The sequence below is a fragment of the Rhincodon typus genome, chromosome 36 (genome assembly GCF_021869965.1).
Source record: "Rhincodon typus isolate 14 chromosome 36, sRhiTyp1.1, whole genome shotgun sequence".
NCBI lineage: Eukaryota > Metazoa > Chordata > Chondrichthyes > Orectolobiformes > Rhincodontidae > Rhincodon > Rhincodon typus.
In genome coordinates, this window is record NC_063367.1 from 18,860,188 (window position 1) to 18,872,917 (window position 12,730).

The following is a 12,730-nucleotide window of genomic DNA, read 5'->3' on the forward strand; positions in this document are numbered from 1 at the left end:
GCTGGCTAAGGAACAGGGTGGTGTTTTGAAATGGCAGGCAACTGGAAGCTCAACGTCTTTTTTTGCGAGCAGAACGTAGGTGTTCTGCAAAGTGGTCACCCAGTCTATGCTTCATTTGCCCAATGTAGAGGAAACCACATTGTGAGCAGCATATGCAGTAAATTAGATTGTGGGAAGCAGTTTTCTTATGTCACATGTAGGTCAGACCTGCGAAGGACAGCAGATTTCTTTTCCTGAAAAGTATTAGTGTACCAGATGGGTTTTTACAACAGCCAATGATAGCTCCATGGTCACCATCACTAAGACTAACATCCAGGAATTTGCGCTGCCAGAAGATTAGCTCACTGTCTGGATTACTAGTCCAGTGACAACACATTAACTATAAAAAAAACTTACAAACGTAAAACAAGATGTTGTTTCTAGGACTGAAATTGCGCTCCATTCCCTAAAAACGTCCACCAGTCTCAGAAAGCTTCATGTAATAATGGATATCACAAGTTCCCTGAACCATGACACCCTATTTACAATCCTTTTTTTTTATCTTTTGAATTTTTTCTTATTCTTTCACTATTCAAAATGGCACCAGATCGTGGCAACAGATGAAAGTTTTTCACTGTATTTTACTGCATTTTTCAACGTAAGATGCATATGACAATAAAATCATTCAATTCAATTCCTCCTTATATCTGTCTTCGTAATTGCTCAATCTACGTTAATCAATACTCTGCACCTTACCCACAGCCTTCATACAATTAACATAACATTAACATGGACCACGGTGGGGGTATGAAAACAATTCTTTGCATCTTCATGTCTTCATGGCTGATGCAGACACGAAAAGGAACTGGCATGGTCTCTGTGTTACTTCAGTAAATGAACTAAGCAAGAAAAAGCAGAGTTAACATTTCAGGTCTGCTGAACCTTATTCAGAACCCTTCTTCCATTCTGAGGAAGGGTCACTGGACCTGGAACGTTAACTCTACTTTCTCTCCACAGATGCTGCCAGACCGGCAATTTCTGTTTTTGTTTTTGATTTCCAGCATCTGCAGTTCTTTGTTTTTTGGTTAAGGGAGAAAACACCATCCCGGTGCCAAGCATTAGCCAGAGCAGCTACAAATCTGACTGTCTACTTCAAATCCAAATGTCCAGTCATCCGAATATACCCTGACAAATACCCTGGTGTTTTTAATCATTGTAAACGCAGAAAGCTTCCTTGCGTCACTGGCGTGGTGAGCTATGAATACTTGCTTCGGTGTAGAGGCAATATTTGGCAAGAGATACTTGTAAACCTAGTCCATATTTAGCCTGAATCCTGTTCAGCTTTAGCTATCACAATAGGCCAGGTCAAATAGTTGGCAATCATGAATTGCATAAATGATAATTAATTATTTCAATTTCAGAGAAATACGATCTATATTCTGCTATTAACACCTTTTCTTGACTTCGCTCATTTCTCTACAGCCATTATCATTCCTTTTGCCTTTTGTCCTGTGAGCTCCCTGTTCCCCTCAAAACTTGCCCCACCTTCCCTCACATTCCACTTGTTCCATCCCATTTTTTGACCCATCATTTCCCATCTCTCTTTAGTATTGAAGATTAGTCACACTGGGCTCAAAACGTTGACTCTACTTTCTCTCCACAAATGCTGCCAGAGCTTGCTGGGTTTTCCAGCTCTTTCTGTTTTTATTTCAGATAGAATCATAAAATCCTTACAGTTTGAAAGCAGGCCTTTGGCACACTGAGTCCACACCAACCTTCTGAAGGCCATCCCAACCCCTACCCTACTTCTGTAATACTGCATTCCCCATGGCTAACCGACCCACTGCACATCCCCGGACACTATAGCCAATTTAGCATGGCCAATCCACCCTAACCTGCACATCTTTGGACTGTGGGAAGAAACCGGAGCACCCAGAGGAGACACAGGAAGAATATGCAAACTCCACACAGACAGTCACCCGAGAGTGGAATCAAACCTGGGTCCCTGGTGCTATGAGGCAGCATTGCTAACCATTGAGCCATTGTGCCACCCTAAGTCTCCAGCACTTGCAGTATCTTCATTCTGTTGATGAATTTAATAAACGTGGCTAATATTATTTCCCTGCCCAGCACAGCAGGAGTGAGACCTATGGTATCAGACCTGTTACAAACCTGAATAAAATCAATTAAATCAGCACAGACTGGGGTTAGAATCTGGGATCTTCTGGCCTGAATTATTCATAATAGTAAACGGATTCCACTTTTGCCATTATCCATGGACAGATATCATGCTTTTTGTCCAATGGATGAATTGGGAGAGTTACAGCTTCTAATAAACAGATTTGTGTAAGGGAGAGGAATGTGAGGAGCCTCTCGATGTTGTTATTAAGGTTAAATAAATCAGATGCTCAGCCTGTAGTGGCAAGGTTCAATTTCAAATGGGAGTTGAATACATACTTTCAAAGAAAATAATTTCAGGGCTATGGGGAAAGAGCAGGTAGTGGAACCAATCTCAAAGAGCTAGCACAGTCATGGGAGGCTGAATGGTCTCCTCTGTTTTGGGATTTATTGACTGATTGATTATATAAGCTTCCAGTTGCAAGTACACCATAGTGTACATGTACTTATGTTTGTGCATGTGTACCCCTCAGATGTGGTGCACATCTGCATGTGACTCCTCAGATATTGAAGCAGTCCATGTTCACATGCAACAATATCTGGACAATATCCAGGTTTGGGCTGACATGTGGCAAGTGACATTTGCACCACACAAATGCCAGGCTATGACCATCACCAATAAGAGACAATCTAACCACCGCCCCTTGACATTCAATGGTGTTACCATCACTGAATCCGCCACTATCAACATCCTGGGGATTATCATTGACCAGAAACTCAACTGGACTCCCCACATTAACACAGTGGCTACAAGAGCGGGCCAGAAGCAGGAAATACTGCGGCGAGTAACTCACCTCCTGGCTGTCCCCAAAGCCTGTCCGCCATCTACAAGGTACAAGTCAGGAGTGTGATGAAATACTCCCCACTTGCCTGGATGAGTGCAGCTCCAACAACACTCAAGAAGCTTGACTCCATCCAGGACAAAGCAGCCAGCTTGATTGGCATTACATCCACAAGCATCCATTCCCTCCACCACCGACACTCAGTAGCAACAGTGTGTACTATCTACAAGATGCACGGCAGAAGTTCACCAAAGATCCTCAGACAGCACCTTCCAAATCCATGACCACTTCCTTCTAGAAGGACAAGGGCAGCAGATACATGGGAACACCACCATCTCCAAGTTGACCTCCAAGCCACTCAACATCCTTACTTGGAAATATGTCGCTGTTCCTTCACTGTCGCTGGGTCAAAAACCTTCCCTCCCTAATAGCATTGTGGGTCAACCCACAGCAGGAGGACTGCAGCTGTTGAAGAAGACAGCTCACCACCACCTTCTCAGGGGCAACTAGGGATGGGCAGGAAATGCTGGCCAGCCAGCAACACCCACATCCCACAAATGAATAGAAAAAAAAACATATTTACATGTATGTGTGTCTTTGTACATGATTGTGCGTTTGTGTGTGCATGACTAATTGTTTGTGTGTGTGTGTGCAGTGATCGTATGTGCATGATTGTGTGTTGTATGTGTATATGTTTCCATATGAGTGTTGTTGCACATGTATATGTGTGTATGAGATTTGTACGTGCATGTGATTGTGTGCGTGTGTGATATTGGGTTTGCGCGTGTGAGAGAGAGAGATTGCGTGTGTGTCTGCTATTGGGCATGTGTGAGAGTGTGTGTGCACATCTGTGTGTGTGTGTGTCTGTCATTGTTTGTGTATGTGTGAGAGATTGTGTGTATATGTGTAAGTGTGTGCATCAGATTTTGTGTGTGTGTGTGTGTGTGTGAGAGACTGTGTATGCGTGTATGTAACTGGGTGTATGTGTCTATATCGATGTGTGTCTGTGATTGTCAGTGTGTGAGATTGTCAGTGTGTGTGTATGTGAGAGATTGATAATGTGTGTGTGTCTGTGTGCATGAGATTGTCAATGTGTGTGTGTCTGTGTGCATGAGATTGTCAATGTGTGTGTGTCTGAGAAATTGTCAATATGTGTACCAATGAAATACTTTCAAATTGCAGTCACTTTTGTACTGTCAAATTTCTTCATGTGATCATGTCGAGCCAACATGGGTTAACAAAAGGGATAGTAGGAACTGCCGATGCTGGAGAATCTGAGATAACAAGGTATAGAGCTGAATGAACACAGCAGGCCAAGCAGCATCAGAGGAGCGGGAAAGCTGACGTTTCAGGTCTAGGCTCTTCTTCAGAAATGGGGGAGGGGAAGGGGATTCTGAAATAAATAGGGAGAGAGGGGGAGGCGGATAGAAGATGGATAGAGGAGAAGATAGGTGGAGAGGAGACAGACAGGTCAAAGAGGCGGGGTTGGAGCCAGTAAAGGTGAGTGTAGGTGGGGAGTTAGGGTCAGTCCAGGGAGGATGGACAGGTCAAGGAGGCGGGATGAGGCTGGTAGGTAGGAGGTGGGGATGGGGCTTGAGGTGGGAGGAGGAGATAGGTGGGAGGAAGGACAGGTTAGGGAGGCGGGGACGAGCTGGGCTGGTTTTGGGATGGGGTCGGGGGAGGGGAGATTTTGAAGCTTGATGTCATGTTCAGCAAATCAGTTGGTGTTCTTTGACAAAGTGACAATCATGGAGGATAAAGAGAATTATAGATGGAGCGTATTTGGATTTCCAAAAGCAAGTTAATTTGGTCAGATGAAAGGTTATTATAGAGAAGCTTCTGGTTTTCAGGGCAATAAGTTATATTATCACAGTTAACAAATTTGCAAGATACAAGAAACACAAAGGGTGAATGGGTAATTTTTAGGTTTTCAAATTGTAATGGAGTGCCACAGGAATCAGTGGTGGGACCTTTATATTTTATTTATTATTCACTTGTCGGATGTGGGTGTCACTGGCTGGCCAGCATTTATTGACCACCCATATTTGCCTTTTTGAACCACTGCAGTCCATGTGCTGTAGGTTGACCCACAATGTCATTAGGGAGGGAATTCCAGGATTTTGACCCAGCGACAAAGAAGGAATGGTGATATATTTCCAGTCAGGATGGTGACTGGCTTGGAGGGGAATCCCTACAGTGTGCAAGCAGGCCATTCAACCCATCAAGTCTGCACCAATCCTCCAAAGAACATGCCACTAAACCCACCCCCTACCCTATCCCTGTGACCCTGCATTTCCACCTAGCCTACACATCCCTGGACACTGTGGGCAATTTAGCATTGCCAATCCAGCTAGCCTGCACCCTTGCAGACACAGGGAACTCTACACAGAGAGTCACCTGAGGGTGGAATCGAACCCAGGCTAAGCACTGATCCATCATCATGGTGCTCCCATGTATCTGCTGCCCTACAAATTATATGTATTTATCATCTATTTTTATGAGATTATTCTGCTTGTCTCCAGTATCTTGCTTAGTTGTTCTTGCAGACAAGCAGCACTAAAACAATGGGCCAAATGGCTTTCTTCAGGACTGTGGCGATCTGTAATCCTATGATTAATATCGTGTCAAAGGAACATTGAAGAAACTAAAGATTCAACTCTAAGATTTTGTGGTGCGATCTCAGCCCATATCCATTTAAGCAATTCTGAATAAATCGATGAATTAAATCTCTTCACTTTTCATACCCAATATGTGAATTAAATATGACATTTATAGGCTCCCAACTAAAAAGGGAGCATGGCATGTTTCATTTCTTGAAAGGTTAGCATTACCCTGGTTACAGAATTATATTACAGATCTGACATTAAAGGCAGCAAACAATCGAGATATGCTAACTGAATTTCGGTTCAGCTCCATAGAAGAAATACAGCATACAATTCTCATTTGAAGAGTTATTCTTTAAAGTCTGGCATCGACCTTCCTTGAATGGCATAGGTGCACTTCCAAGGATCTGAGGCAACTGCACACGGCTTGATGTTGACACTGGCATCCTTGGCTCTTGTGGTCCATTAATTGCACTCCTATCTAGAAGCACTACAATGTAACATTGTAGAACTGAGTTGTCACAGCATGAATTCTTTGACTAGTTCTCCACAGAATTGAGTCACATTCAGCACATTCATTGACATCACTGTGTCAGTCAAATTGGTGGAGTTTTTTTCTAACTCATAGGACGATGTGGGCATCTCTGGGTGCGCCAGCATTTATTGTCCGTCCCTAGTTGCCCTTGGAGAAGGTGGTGGTGAGCTGCCTTCTTGAACTGCTGCAGTGCATGTGCTGTAGCTTGACTCACAATGCTGTTAGGGAGGGAATTCCAGGATTTTGACCCAGCAACAGCGAAGGAACATCAATACATTTCCAAGTCAGGAAGGTTAATGGCTTGGAGGTCAACTTGAAGGTGGTGGTGTTCCCATATGTCTGCTGCCCTTGTCCTTCTAGATGGAAGTGGTCGTAGGTTTAGAAGGTGCTCTCCAAGGATCTTTGGTGAATTTCTGCAGTGCATCTTATAGATCATACACACTGCTGGTACTGACCGTTTATATGTGTGTGAGAGAGTGAGTGTGTGTATGTTTGTGTGCGTGTTTATGTGTGTGTGAGAGTGTGTTTGTGAGAATGTGTGCGTTTGTGTGTGTTTGTGTGTGTATGAGAGTGTGTGCATGTGTGTGCATGAGCGTGTGTGCGAGTGTGTTTGTGCGTGTTTGTGTGTGTGAGATTGTGTGTGTCTGTTTTGTGTGTGTGTGTGTGTGTGTGAGTTTATGTGTATGAGAGAGTGTGTTTGTGTGTTTGCGTGAGTGTGTGTTTGTGTGTGTGTGTGCGAGTGTGTGCGAGTGTGTATGTGTGTCTGTGTGCGAATGTGTGTGTGTGTGTATGCGCGTGTGTTCGTTTTCGTGTGCGTGCACATGCGCATGTGCATACAACTGTGTGGAATTAGACAGAACAACAATCTTTGACTATAAATGGATCCAGGTGAGGTTGGAGTTGTATGATTTTGCTAACCAACGTGTCAATGTTAATTCGTGAGAGAAAGATTTGCATTTCCATAGCACCCATGTTAATGGTCTGGGAACATGGGCTGGAATCTTACCACAACAGATAGTGAAATTTGAATTCCTTTAATTTTAAAAATCTGGAATGAAGAGGTGGCCTAACCATGTAACTGTGTAACCATGGTGATTATTACAGAAACCAGCTGATTCACTATTACATTTTAGGAAAGAAACATTTGCTGCCATCACCTCTAACCTAATCTATGCGTGACTCCAGATCCTCAGCAATGTGGTTAATTATTAACTCCTCTGTGAAATGGGGTATCAAGCTGCTCATTTGTATCAAACTGCTACAATGGTAGCAGGTAGGTTAGCTCAGTTGGCTGGGCAGCTGGTTTGTGCTACAGAGTAACACCAACACTGTGGGTTCAATTGCTGCACCAGTTGAAGTCACCATAAGGTTCCACTTTTTCAACCTCATCCCTTGTCTCTGGTGTGGTGACCTTCAGGTTAACACTCCCAATCAGTTGTCTCTCTACAATGAAGAGCAGCCCTACAATCGGGTATGAAAATGGTGACTTTACTTAACCTTTAAAAAGAATGAAATCAGATGGACACCCAGCAGTATACAGAGCCTTTCAACCTTGCAAAGCCCTCCTTACAAACATGTGGAGATTTGTGTTAAAATTGTGGTCTAGTCCCCCTTAGACTAGTTGAGCCACAGCCCGAAAGTCATTCCCACACAATCGTACCTTAGCACCCATTTCCCAGGCAACAGTGTCACCGTCCCTGCCGTCACATTGACGATACCCTACTTTGTGATAGGTGGTACTCTCATTGTGCCAAGATGGATAGGTTTCAAACAGATCTAGCAACTCAAAACTGGGTATCCATCAATTTTGGGTGCCCTCAGAATTGTGGTTCAACCCCAATCCATTGTGTTACGATGTGATTGGAGGAGGGCACTAATAATCAAGCCTCACTGCTCCACCAATCACACCACTCATGTAAATGTGTTGGTTTCATCACCAATAAGGCTCTTTAATTTCATTTTCTACCTTTATCTAAGACAAAAGAGACATTCAAGTGGCTTGTTTAATTACTTGAGACAGTCCATGTGTTATAGGGAGGCAATAGCCTAGTGGTATTATCACTATACTATTAATCCAGAGACACTGGAATATTCTGGGGACCTGGGTTTAAATCCTGCCATGGCAGATGGTGGAATTTGAAATCAATTTTAAAAATCTGGAATTAAGAGTCAGATGATGATCAGGAATCCATTGTCAGTTGTTGGGAAAACCCATCTCGTTCACTAATCCCCTTCAGGGAAGGAAACTGCCATCCTTACCTGGTCTGGACTACTTGTGACTCCAGACCCACAGCTACATGACTGACTCTTTACTGTTGTCTGGGCAATTAGGGATGGGCAATAAATGCTGGTCTAGCCAACGATGCCTTCATCCTGTGAATGAATTTTTTAAAAATCATGGAATGTATTCCAAAACAAGTGGCAAACATTGGTTAAAATCTAAGCTATGGTCTGGAATAAGAGCTTTCCCGGTTTAATTCACAGATTCAGACACACGCACATGACACAAAAGACCACAATCCCCAGCGTATTTTCTTTTTCTTAAGGAAAGGTCAAAATGACTAAAACACCCCTGTTGACCAAGGCTTTGAAAACAATTCCTCTGGGTTTCTTGTTGATAAAGTCGAATTGCTGACAGTCATAGACTGATGGAAGATCTCCAGTTTGAATTATATTCAAGGTGGATCTAATTCTTTGTAAAATGGTAGCAGTTCTGCTTTTCAATGTTTATAAGATAGTCAGAAATATGGTGCTTGGAAACTTTTTATCAGATTCTTAAGAATTTCTATTGAGAAAAGGAAAGGCAGACCTGCAGCATCTGGTGTTTTATCTTTGCTGACCAGTTAAGTTTGTGGAAACAGAAAACTAAGCCCAGGAAACGTTTCCTATGTGACAACTAGCACAGAGGCTCCCATAATCTTTTCAAAGCTAACCTTAGAATTGTACAGAATGAAAACAGACCCTTTGGTTCAACTCAGAGCCAAGCCATAGCATCTGACCAAGTGTGGCATCAAGGAGTCCGAGCAAACTGAAGTCAATGTGAATCACACTCCTCTGGTTAGAGTCATACCTACCACAAAGGAATATGCTTGTAGTTGTTGCAAGCCAGTCATCTCAGGTCCAGGACATCTCTGCAGGAGTTCCTCAGGGTAGTGTCCCAGGCCCAACCATCTTCAGTTGCTTCATCAATGACCTTCCCTCCATCGTAAGGTTAGAAATGGTTCACCAATGATTGCACAATGTTCAGCAACATTCGCAATTCCTCAGATACTGAAGCAGTCTGTGTCCAAATGCAGCAAGACTTGGAATGGACTGATAAGTGGCAAGTAAGATTTGTACCACACAAGTGCCAGGCAATGACCTTCTCCAACAAGAGAGAATCTAACCATCATCTCTTAGCATTCAATGACACTACCCTCACTGAATTCCCCCACTGTGAACATCCTGGGGGTAATTATTGGCCTGAACAGAAGTAGAGCAGCTATATAAATGCTGTGGCTACAAGATCAGATCAGAGGCTGTCAACTCTGTGATGAGTAACACACCTCCTCAAAACCTGTCCCCCAACTACAAATCCCAAGTCAGAATGGAATTCTCCCCAGAATCCCAGCTGAGTGCAGCTCCGAAAACAATTGAGGAGCTTAATGCCATCCAGGACAAAGCAGCCTGCTTGACTGGCACAAGATCCACAACCTTCAACGTTCAAACCGTCCAGCATTGACATACAATAGCTGCAGTGTGTACCATTTACAAGATACACTGTGTGGGCTCAAATCTGATCATAACAAATAATGAATTTATATTCAATAAAAATGTGGAATAAAAAGCTAGACTAACTATGATCATGTAACTATTGCCAATTGTTGTAAAATCTCATCTGGTTCATCAGAGAAGAAAAAATCACCATCCTTATCTGGGCTGGCCTACATGTTGACTCCAGACCCACTGCGATGTGATTGACTTTCAACTTCTCTCTGGGCAGTTAGGGATGGACAACAAATGTGGGACTAGCCAGCAGTGACTACATTCCAGGAATGAATGAAAAAGGGCTTCGTAGCTTCAATTAGCCCACAGGCAAGTGAACCACCCAATGCCCCCCAACTACCCATAAACCAATGTTGGCAACGGGGTGGGAGGAGACCAGTGGTGGAATGCTAGCAATGGCATGGTGCCCTACTCTGCAAGGCCAGCCATCTGTCTTCCTACCTGCAGGTGACCCATAATGCTCAGCCCCTTGGGTCAATAATCTTTAATCACTTCTTTCAATTATTGTCAGGAAGTCCCTGTTCCCAGTGCCTAGCCAGTGCTCCCTATCGCAGACCCATTCAGTTTGTGGAGACCACAGGGTTTTAAAGAAGCCAGTTCATGGGAAAAAGCTTTCACCCAGATTCAGAAGTATGTTCCAATCTAGAAAGGATCTCATTCTGAAGAAGAGTCATACTAGACTTGAAATATTATTCTCTCCACAGATGCTGCCAGACCTACTGTGTTTCTCTAGCATTTTCTGTGCATGTTTCAGATTTCCAGCAGTAATAGCATTTTGCTTTTATTGAAGGCAGTTAAATGCCTTGGGAAAGCATGAGGGGATCATTTTGCTGAGTTTTCATACAAAACAAGTAGCACTGAGTGAATTCAAAACTGTTCCGTTTGTTATATGTGAGATTTCTGTCCTTTTTTTTCAGTTCACCTTCAAACCAATTGTAAGAGGCACTGAAATGGGTAGAGGGGAAAGTGACAATATCAAACCATATCCCAAACCATCCACAACCTCATCACCTCAGGTGACCTCCCACCCATGGCCTCCAACCTCATCGTTCCCCAACCTCGCACTGCCCGCTTCTATCTCCTTCCCAAAATCCACAAACCTGAATGCCCTGGTCGACCCATTGTCTCCGCCTGCTCCTGCCCCACCGAACTGATCTCCAACTATCTCGACTCCATTTTCTCCCCCTTGGTCCAGGAACTCCCTACCTATGTCCGTGACACCACCCACGCCCTCCACCTCCTCCAGAACTTCCAATTCCCCGGTCCCCAACACCTCATCTTTACCATGGACGTCCAGTCCCTCTACACCTGCATTCCCCATGCAGATGGCCTTAAGGCCCTCCGCTTCTTCCTGTCCCGCAGGCCCGACCAGTCCCCCTCCACTGACACCCTCATCCGCTTAGCCGAACTCGTCCTCACACTCAACAACTTCTCTTTCAATTCCTCCCACTTCCTACAGACAAAGGGGGTAGCCATGGGTACCCGCATGGGCCCAAGCTACGCCTGCCTCTTTGTAGGTTACGTGGAACAATCCCTCTTCCGTACCTACACCGGCCCTAAACCCCACCTCTTCCTCCGTTACATTGATGACTGTATCGGCGCCGCCTCGTGCTCCCACGAGGAGCTCGAACAGTTCATACACTTCACTAACACCTTCCACCCCAACCTTAAGTTTACCTGGACCATCTCTAACACCTCTCTCCCCTTCCTGGACCTCTCTGTCTCCATATCGGGCAACCACCTAGAAACCGATATTCATTTCAAGCCCACCGACTCCCACAGCTACCTAGAATACTCCTCCTCCCACCCACCTTCCTGCAAAAATGCTATCCCCTATTCCCAATTCCTTCGCCTCCGCCGCATCTGCTCCCAGGATGAGGCATTCCACTCCCGTACATCTCAGTTGTCCTCGTTTTTCAAGGACCGTAACTTCCCCTCCTTGGTGGTCGAGAACGCCCTCAACCGTGTCTCCCACATCTCCCGCACCTCATCCCTCACACCCCGTCCACGCAATAAAAACCAAAAAAGAATCCCCCTCGTCCTCACGTACCACCCCACCAACCTCCGGATCCAACGCATCATCCTCCGACACTTCCGCCATCTGCAATCCGACCCCACCACCAAAGACATCTTTCCCTCCCCACCTTTATCTGCTTTCCGGAGGGACAACTCTCTCCGTGACTCCCTTGTCCGCTCCACACTCCCCTCCAGCTCCACCACACCCGGCACTTTTCCCTGCAACCGCAGGAAGTGCTACACCTGCCCCCATACCTCCTCCCTCACCCCCATCCCAGGCCCCAAGAAGACTTTCCACATCAAGCAGATGTTCACCTGCACATCTGCCAATGTAGTATACTGCATCCGCTGTACCCGGTGTGGCTTCCTCTACATCGGGGAAACCAAGCGGAGGCTCGGGGACCGCTTTGCAGAACACCTACGCTCGGTTCGCAATAAACAACTGCACCTCCCAGTCGCGAACCATTTCAACTCCCCCTCCCATTCCTCAGACGACATGTCCATCCTGGGCCTCCTGCAGTGCCACAACGATGCCACCCGAAGGTTGCAGGAACAGCAACTCATATTCCGCTTGGGAACCCTGCAGCCCAATGGTATCAATGTGGATTTCACAAGTTTCAAAATCTCCCCTCCCCCTACCGCATCCCAAAACCAGTCCAGCTCGTCCCTGCCTCCCTAACCTGTTCTTCCTCCCACCTATCCCCTCCTCCCACCTCAAGCCGCACCTCCATCTCCTACCGACCAACCTCATCCCGCCCCCTTGACCTGTCCCTCCTCCCTGGACTGACCTATCCCCTTCCTAACTCCCTACCTACACTCACCTTTACTGGCTCCATCCCCGCCTCTTCGACCTGTTTGTTTCCTCTCCACCT